We start from the raw sequence: 9,867 nt of genomic DNA on the forward strand, positions 1-9,867 counted from the left end.
TGGTGCGTATGTTGGTACAAAAATATATAAATATTTTGGAACGTGTGTTTGGCAATTGAGAAGAAAAGAAGTATCTTCAGCTAAAATATACACACACATACGTGTATCGAGATTTAAAGTCACGTAAAAAGTTCCTCCAGGTACACATTCTAATTAAAACAAAAAAAATTAAGTTTTAAGTTATCAAAAAGTGTTCTAAATCTAACAAGTTGAGCTATTTAAGTAAATATAATAATTTCTTATTAGTATTTTATTATCTTAAATTTTTATAATGTATTAAAATTATATATTTATTTAACTTTATAAATATTAAACATATTGACTTATGTTAATAGTGAAACCCACAAACTTATTGAAAGATAAATTTAAGTCTTATTTAAATATCTCACTGTAAAATAAGTTTTTGAATGAACTATCATGAATATCATATTAATTAACCTTAAAATTAAAGTAAGCTTATATTATAAATAAGTTAAACTTGACTCTTGTAGTCTATCTATTTTTTCCTTTGACACATGTTTTGGTTAACTATTTTAAAAATTTTCATACTTTATAGTTATTTTATATTGGATTCTTTTTTCATTGACATATTCATCAATTAACCTATTTAAATACAGGTTAGACCTATCTAAAAGCGTTTTAATATAAAATATATTTTTAAGTAAGCTAATAAGTTAAGCTTTTAAAAAAATCAAGTTATGCCTAAAAAAAACTATAACGCATAACAAAATCAAACTGGAATTATTATTTTTTTTGTAAAATAGGTCATCCTATTTTAGCAAATTAAAATGGAGATTCCGAGCGACATTGGTAAATGATTTTTATAAACATGCATTTTTTTCATTTTCTTTTCTTTTTATCTCTTTATTTCTTTCTCATTTCGTTATTTATCACTTTCTTTCTTTCTTTTTTTCATTTATGTCTCTTTTTTTTTCTTTCCATGCATCCAAATTAGGGTTGTTTATCATTTTTCTTTACGAATACAGAGATACATATACACCACGTTATTATGTTCAAAGGTAGTTCATGATATAATCCCTGCCACTGAAAATATTTCGGTTCTTAAGCTTGTGCCACACGTTGTACTATTGTCTGAATGAAGGTGACACAATAATAAGAGGAACGAAAGAAATATGTGGCTTCTAAATTTATCACACAATCAAGAACTAGTAGTACAAATTAATACTTGACTAAAATTCATCGCGAAACACGAAATAGGTGGCCATAGAAATCCTAAAGCAGTAAAATTTGACTTGATCTTATTGAGCTTTTAATACAAGGACCTCGTATGAAATTAGATACTTCTTTCGTTATATTATAATTGTCGAGAAGAAGAAAATTGTTTCAAAATAATAATTTTATAATGTAATATTAATTTTTTTATTTATATTTTTTATAATATCAATGAATTGTAAAAATCAAAAATAAATTAATAATAATAAATTTTATTGTGTAAAATTATTATTCTCTTACATTTATTTATTAATTTTTTATCTATATAAAATAATTTAAGATAATTTATAACAATATATATAAAGGAGATATTCCTTTTTGTGTCTATATTTACATGAACGCTTTTACCATTTAATTATACTGCAATCTGATATTCTCTTTCAACTTCAATTGTAACACTCAGCAGTTAAAGGATAAAAAAAAATGTAAAACACAAATTAAATTGATGTAAAGGTATCTGTCCGCTCTCTTCCAAGTAGTGTTCTTTCTCTCTTCCTTTTATTAATTTGTCATTCATATTGTTGTAACTTGTCATTTGTAGGATGGCCTCATGTGGAGGTTTCAAAATTGTTAGATATTACTAATTTTTAAAAAAAATTCTAAAAAATTAATTTGTATATTCAAACAGATAATAAATAATCCAATATATAATAATATGATTCAGATTACAAAGATAAAATATTGTCTAAAAAGGCTACTAATGTAATTACAATTCAAAGTACAATGACAAACACACATAACATATGAGGTTCCATCTTCAGTTAGCGTCGTTGATCCCAAACAATAAACCTCGACAACTTTAATCCGCAGAGAGGAAAGCACTACCGAGTGTTAGTGTTAGATCAATGGTCTGCAACAGTAAATGTATACAATAAGTAAATAAAAATCAATCACAAAGTAGACAAGGAAAGGTAACTTGCATGTACTTCAAGCATATGAAGTTCTACTTTTCATTGTCTCTTGATTCTGCAAAGGTGAACAACCACTTTCACTAAAGTGCAAGCTTTTATCAAAAGCCCAGCTGATATTATTTGGAAACAACCAACATTGAATATAACAAAATAATAAATATGGCATAGAAAAATTGAACCCACAAACATAGAATATAACATAATAATATTTGTAGTTTTACTAACAATGTTCAACAGAAACAAAACAAAAAAAATTGTTCGTTACCCGAAGGTAATTAAGTTACAAACATAATATATAAAAATAAAACAAACATAAATAATTAAATAGTTCTTCAAGTGGAGTCGCTTCATCCTCTTCCTGATCCCATTTAACTTACTTCATATAGAGGACCTCCCATAAATGTTGGTCAATGTTGTAGAAGAAGACGACCTCATCTCCAGGCTTCAAATGACAGTCAGCTAAATAATGGATTCATGACTCAGCAACACATGATAGACCATTATTCATGGTGATCATCCATTCGTGATGTCTACCACAACCACGATCTACAATCATATATTTTTTTGATGCAGTTAAATAAATTGAAGTCTCTAGTGACAAAACCTAGGTTAGAAGGAACACATTGATTAAAGATAAGAAGTCAACAATAAATAATATACAAGATTATGATTATATTAACAAAGACCTACCAATTGATAATTGTGTTGTATCATATTTTTAGAGACATCAATAGTAAAAACATGGCGCCTGGTGGTTGTGGCTGCCCTTTGGTGTGTTTGTCTATGTAGAGGTCCTACAATGTCCACATTGAAAGTAGTATTTTTGTCCCATGCAACAAAACGCATGACAACACTTTCGTGAATGCCATGGGTTCTCCTAAGTTCCTTCAGTCCATCGCCAAAAAAGAATTGGTTAGCATATTTATGAAGCTTTATAAAGTGCTTATTTCCTTCATAGTCGAATAGCACATAAGTTGGATAATTTGGGAACCATTGTCTATGATAAGCAAAAGGAACCTCAATGACGTTCTGCATGTTAACATTTCAAGCATATTTATTTGAGATTAACATAAATAAATAAATGTTTAGGGGTGAAAATCGTGACCTTCTCAAAATGGAATGACTCCTCAAATCGGTGCACAATTGTTGGTACATGTAAATTTGATGGGCCCTAGATGAGAAACGTTTATGTAATGAGTAAGTGAACAAACTTGTACCCATTGAAAGGAGAAGATAAATATGCGCAATATCGAATGTGTACTATGAACGAAAAGAGCAAGCATAGAAGGATGAATGATGCATGATGAAGCAAACTCGAACATATACTTATAAGAAGGTAAACATAAAGGATGGAAAAGTTAAACTTACAACATCAGACGTGTTCGATGATGATGTATTCATGGTGTTTTGTGTTTGGAGATGTTCTTCGACAAATGGGTGAAGATTTGGTGATACCGGGTGGTTATGGATTGATATAATACTGCGTTTTAATTATGGGAGGGGGAAGGTGAACAATTATAAAGAATAATTAACAATGTACAAAGTAACCGATAACCTTTTACACTTCTCGTGCTAGTTTATTATGACTACTGGTGTATAATTAAATAATAATAAATAATTTCATCCAAAGCTTAAAATTTAAAAAATAGTAACAGTAACTATTAATCAAAAATAATAATTATGTGTATATGGAAAATATTATGTTTTTACTTCCCGATGTATGAATAGACAGGTAGTATTTTGGCATTGGGAAATTGCACCCTAGCAAACATCTAGTAGTGTATTAATTACATGGGAAATTACACGTCAGCAAACATCTAGTATTGTACTCTAATAATTATTATGGATGTGACATCCCATCTCAAAAATTGAAATCAGAATATTGACGGTCACTACACAAAGACTATTAATTTGATACATGTTTATATCCACAGGATAAAGTGTTAGGAGTGATTAGTACCTGTATAAACACAAATTCCAAAAAATTTGCTGACGGGATTTTGTAGGCGTCTATACGTTACCTTGATAACACAAAAGAAAGAAACACAAAAGACCAATATTCATGCAACATTATTTGTACACCAAACTAAATTTTCCAGTTAAACATACAAAAAGAAGGTCTTAAACATACAATTTAAGATGTAAATATTAATTTGGGTCAATCTAACAAACTCTGAAAATTCAAATAATCACGCAATTGAAAAGCATACAAAAATCCAACCAAAAGAACATCTCCACCATGAACTCATATTTAAGAACCATCTCTCTCACCCACAAACTTGCACTTGCAACAAATTAAGTATACCTGACATCAGCAGAACATACTCATTAAAAAGGAAGGGCAAAACAGGATACCTTGTTGAATTTGGATTACTTCATAATAAAATCATCGTCGGTGACTCTGAGATTAACAATCACTGCAACAAAGACCAAACTCAATTCAGAACAATAAAGATTGCAAACAATATTAAAATTTCAACAAACTTGTACTTCAAATGCCGGACACTATTAGTCGTGTAGTTTGTTGGTCTCGGTCAAAATTAAAAACCAATGTCAGTTAGGATATACCAAAATATAAACAAAATTAACTAAACAACAGAATACAAATGGTGCAAATGGATACACTATATGTTTAGAAACTATATCATTTAGATAAGCAACACTCATCATTGCATATGTAAGAATGAAAGCCAATATGTTTCATAGCAGACATGGATACAAATGGTGCAACTTAATTTTTCAACTACGAAAGTTGCAATTTAATTTTTCAAAATGAATATAAATTCAAGCCAGTGGCACCAATCATTATAAAGTGCTGATGAACATAAATAGAACTCATGAAATGACATAGAAAGCTTAGGTAAAATCAAATGAATAAGGGGGAAAACTACAATGGAAACAACCTAATATAATACACAGAAAAGGTAGAAGAAAAAAAAAGGGAATCATAGACATGCACGAAAAAAAAGTCATTCACAGCTGAGGCAGAACACAAATAAGCAATCTGCTCAACAGTAATGGATACAGTAGGTACAATTTAAGGTGTAACCAAATATAATACACAGGAAATGTAAAGTCTAAAGAAAAAAGAATCATAGACATGCACCAAAAAATGTATAAATTAATTTTTCAAATACAAAAGGTGCAACTTAATTTTTCAACTACAAAAGGTGCAATTTTATTTTCCAATATTAATACAAATTGAACCCAATGCCATCAATCATTTTAAAGTAGTGTTGAACATTGTGAAACATCTACAGGAAAAAATCATAACCAACATATGCTAAAGACAACAAAGTAACCAAAGATTAGGGCTGACATAGAAAGCTTAGGGGAAAAACCTGAATGATATTGTCAAGGCTAAGTTAATATATACTTTAAGTTGCGAAGGCCAATATGTTTCAGAGCATAACCCACCAATCAATTAATAATCATAGACATACACGAAAAAAAGTCATTCACAGCTGAGGCAGAACACAAATAAGCAATCTACTCAGCAGTAATGGATACAAAAGGTGCAATTTAATATTTGAAACAACAGAATACACACACAAATAATAAGTAGGTGATACAAAATGCACCACTTCTACAAAAGCAAACAAAGTTGGCGTATCATTTCTGAATGATAGACAAACATACAAATAAAAAAAAAATTATTATCTACAAATGACATTGGTAAACACCCATAGAAAAAAATCATAAACAACAAATGCTAAAGACACTAAAGCAACCAAATATTAGGACTGACATAGAAGGCTTAGGTAAAATCAAACAAATAAGGGGAAAACCTACAATGGAAACAGCCTAATATAATACACAGGAAAGGTAGAAGCAAAAAAAAAAAAAAGGAATCATAGACATGCATGAAAAAAAGTCATTCACAGCTGAGGTAGAACACAAATAAGCAATCTACCCAACAATAATGGATACAAAAGATGCAATTTAATATTTGAAACACAAAAGGTCCAATCAAATATAATACACAGGAAAGGTAAAAGCTAAAGAAAAAAGAATCATAGAAATGCACCAATGTCAGTTAGGATATACCAAAATATAGACAGCCTTAAGTAAACAACAAAATACACACACAAATAATGAGTAGGTGATACAAAATGCACCACTACTACAAAAACAAACAAAGTTGGCGTATCAAGTTGGCAAAAGTTGTCATTGCACATGTAAGAATGAAAGCCAATATGTTTCAGAGCAAAGAACACGGAATAAAAGATTAAGCAACAATTTAAATTAGCCCCAACAAATTGAAATGGAAGAAAATCGCACCTGTTGTCATAAAAATCTCTGCTTTTCTTGTGTGAGATAAAAATCAAAGCTTTAGTGTTCTTCAGGCTTCTATGCGAAACAAAGTAGGAGAAGGATCAGGAACACCCAAACAATTAGCCAAAAAAATTAAGCTTTGAAAGAATTACAAAGAAAATGCACCTGTTGTGATAAAAATTGCTGCTTTTCTTGAGATAAAAATCAAAGCTTTAGTGTTCTTTGGGCTTGTATGTGAAACAAAGTAGGAGAAGGATCAAGAATACCCAAACAATTAACCAAAAAAAAATTAAGCTTTGAAAGAACTACAAAGAAAACACACCTGTTGTGATAGAAATCACTGCTTTTCTTGAGACAAAAATCAAAGCTTTAGTGTTGTTCGGGCTTCTATGCGAAACAACGTAGGAGAAGGATCAGGAACACCCAAACAATTAACCAAAAAAATTAAGCTTTGAAAGAACTACAAAGAAAACACACTTGTTTGATAAAAATCGTTGTTTTTGTTGAGATAAAAATCAAAGCTTTAGTGTGTTGTTTGACATTCTCTGCGAAACAAAGAACATGCAAGATAAGTTTAAGCAAAGCAACATCATAAAGCTTTGAAGGAGATCAATATAAACGCAACCGTACTTATAAAAATCCAAAAATTGAAGTTTTAGTGTGTTCTTCGAGCTTCTCTGCAAAATCAAAAGCATGCAAGAAAACTTTAAGCATGAAAAACCGCAACAGATCGAAATAATAGAAAACACAGAAGACGGGGAGGGTAAATGAAGCACATCAACGTCATAGCAACAAAGAAAATGCCCCCGTACTCATCAAAATCGCAGCTTTAGTGTATTCGTTCACCTTCTTTGCCAAACAAAGAACAGAGGAAGCAAAATGGAAAAAAACAAAAAGAAAAAACGCAGAAGACGGGTGGGCAAATGAAAACTTACGAAGGGTTCGTTCATCAAAATCACAACTTTAGTGTGTTCGTCCACCTTCTATGCCAAACAAAGAACACAGGAAGTGAAATGGAAAAAACAAAAAGAAAAAACGCAGAAGACGGGTGGGCAAATGAAGAGATGTCGTGTTAAAAATTGCATCTTTAGATGTAACAAAAATGCAGAAGACTGAGAGGGAAATGAAAACTCACGAAGGTTCCGTTTATCTGTCTATGCAGCTACGGTGAAGGAAAGCTAGTGGTAAGATAAGCAAGACCATGAGCAGCAAAGGAGACATCAGAAGCTTCCACTTGTCTTTCATAGCATAGAACAATAGCACAAACGCATTGTCTTCCATGTTTTTTTCTCACGGGAGAGAAAAGAAACACGAAACCAAGCAACAGGCATGCAACATGAATGTGAATTGGCAGTGTAACCCGAAAACGCGAAACGGCAACGCAGAGTCAACATTGGAAAACGTTTGCAATAAATGCAAAAAGACAAAAACAATAAATGTCTTGGTATTCATAAAATAAAACGCTACGTTTTCATGGACACTGTAGCATGATGTGACATTTTTGGGTGAGAAATGAGGCAACAAAATCGTGACACCTGATAGGTTAGGGCCTTGTTTGTATAATGATAGATGATATCCTATAAAAGGAAACCAAGGAAGTATATATTAACACAATAAATATGGTAATTTCTCTCTCTCTCTAACATATGGAGATGAGTTATCGTAGAATAATTGGATTTGGATTTAGGTGACAAATATTGAATATGAAAGCAATGTTGATCCTTTAATTTGATGAATTTATTTAAGTATTGATCACTATAAAATTAGTGTGAAATATATATTATTTTATTAATGATTAGTCTCTATTAAAAAATCTAAACTAATTCAAGAATAAAATAATTAAAATTTAAATTCTAGGACTATCAACAAAAAATATTTATTATAATTTTTTATAATGCAAAAAGGTCATAGGTGTTGTAAAATTGTTTGATATGTTGAAAAAAACTCCAACATATAACTAATATGAGAATATATGTCTTTTCTTTTAATTATATTTTTTTATCCATTATTTGAAAACAAAATTTTATTTAAGAAAATCAAATATAGTTTTACTTGGAGTAATATCAGGTTAGTTTTGCTCTATTTTTTTTATCAAAAAAAGAAGGGTCCAAAGTTGACACAATTTTAATTTCTTGGACAAAATCGTATTATATATACACACAGTACATATTCAGTGATTCTGAGTTTGTGATACAATTCTTAGTTATTTATTTGTGTATTGAGATTTTATGGCACAGTTCATTTTTGTGATTTTATAGTAGTATATGTTTTGAACTTGTAAAAGCATCTATTTAATTATGTGATGACTTTATAAAATATAGTGTATGAATGTATTTAATGATGACATGGTTTTTATAGTTTTTTTAATTTGTAAATATGCAGGTATGTAGTTTATAATTCAACTACGACTTTGAATTTAATTACTGAAGATTGATGTGCAAACAGAGTTTGTAACCAAATTGAATTTATAACGTTGACAATAAGTGATAGTTGACATTTCTGAACAATCATATCATTTCTTAGCATTTGCCGAAGACAGATATAGGATGGAAAACATGGACGTAATTCAAGGTGTGTGTAAGTGCAGCATTATTTCTTATGGTCCAACAGTCCAAGTCATCGCTCTGCCTGTAGTATTTTAGACAAACTATGATTCTATCGTCATGCGTACGTAGATACTTCAACAAATCCCAAATTGTCGTATCCAATATAGAAACCTTAAATTTATAATGCCCTGTACACACATTTCAACAAACCTTATATTTATAATGACCTGTACACACATTTCACACATTCAACCATAAGTACATACAATAATTGAAAAGCTTTAGTTTTATTTTTCTAAGAATTTTTGTGGTGTACAAATTAATACGTAAGAAGATTGTTCACCACATAATTTTAAATAGTTTGTACATTTATTATGAAATTAAGTGAATGAAAACCTGTATTAAACACTTAGGGAAAGTTTTGTAGTCCGTAACCATCCTACCTAATTTAATCAAGATTACTTACCTTGAAAAACAAATATGATGACCTCTAAAAAAAGGGAAAAGCTTCTTTATATATATAATTATTGTGGAATAAAAAAAATTGTACAATCAATAAGAAATTTCATAATTATTTATCATAAATTATTACATTCCTTAGTCCTATATAAAAACTTTAGACGACTATTATTTAAAAAAGAAATGAGATTATACACAGTAAGATGATATTTTTAAAAATAACTTATTAAAATTATTATAATCCTATCTTAAGTTTATCTTCTTTAACTTTTACTGATAAAAAAATCTTCTTAAATTTTTTGAAATATAAAATTAATTATTAAATTATTATATCAATTTTGTTTAACATTTTTTTCCATTGATACTAGTCATTTCATTTAATATTCATCTAATTGATGATTTTTGAAAGGGAATAATTCATTTTATTTTTAAAAAACTTGTTT

Source organism: Glycine max, chromosome 7 (genome assembly GCF_000004515.6).
Source record: "Glycine max cultivar Williams 82 chromosome 7, Glycine_max_v4.0, whole genome shotgun sequence".
Classification (NCBI taxonomy): Eukaryota; Viridiplantae; Streptophyta; class Magnoliopsida; order Fabales; family Fabaceae; genus Glycine; species Glycine max.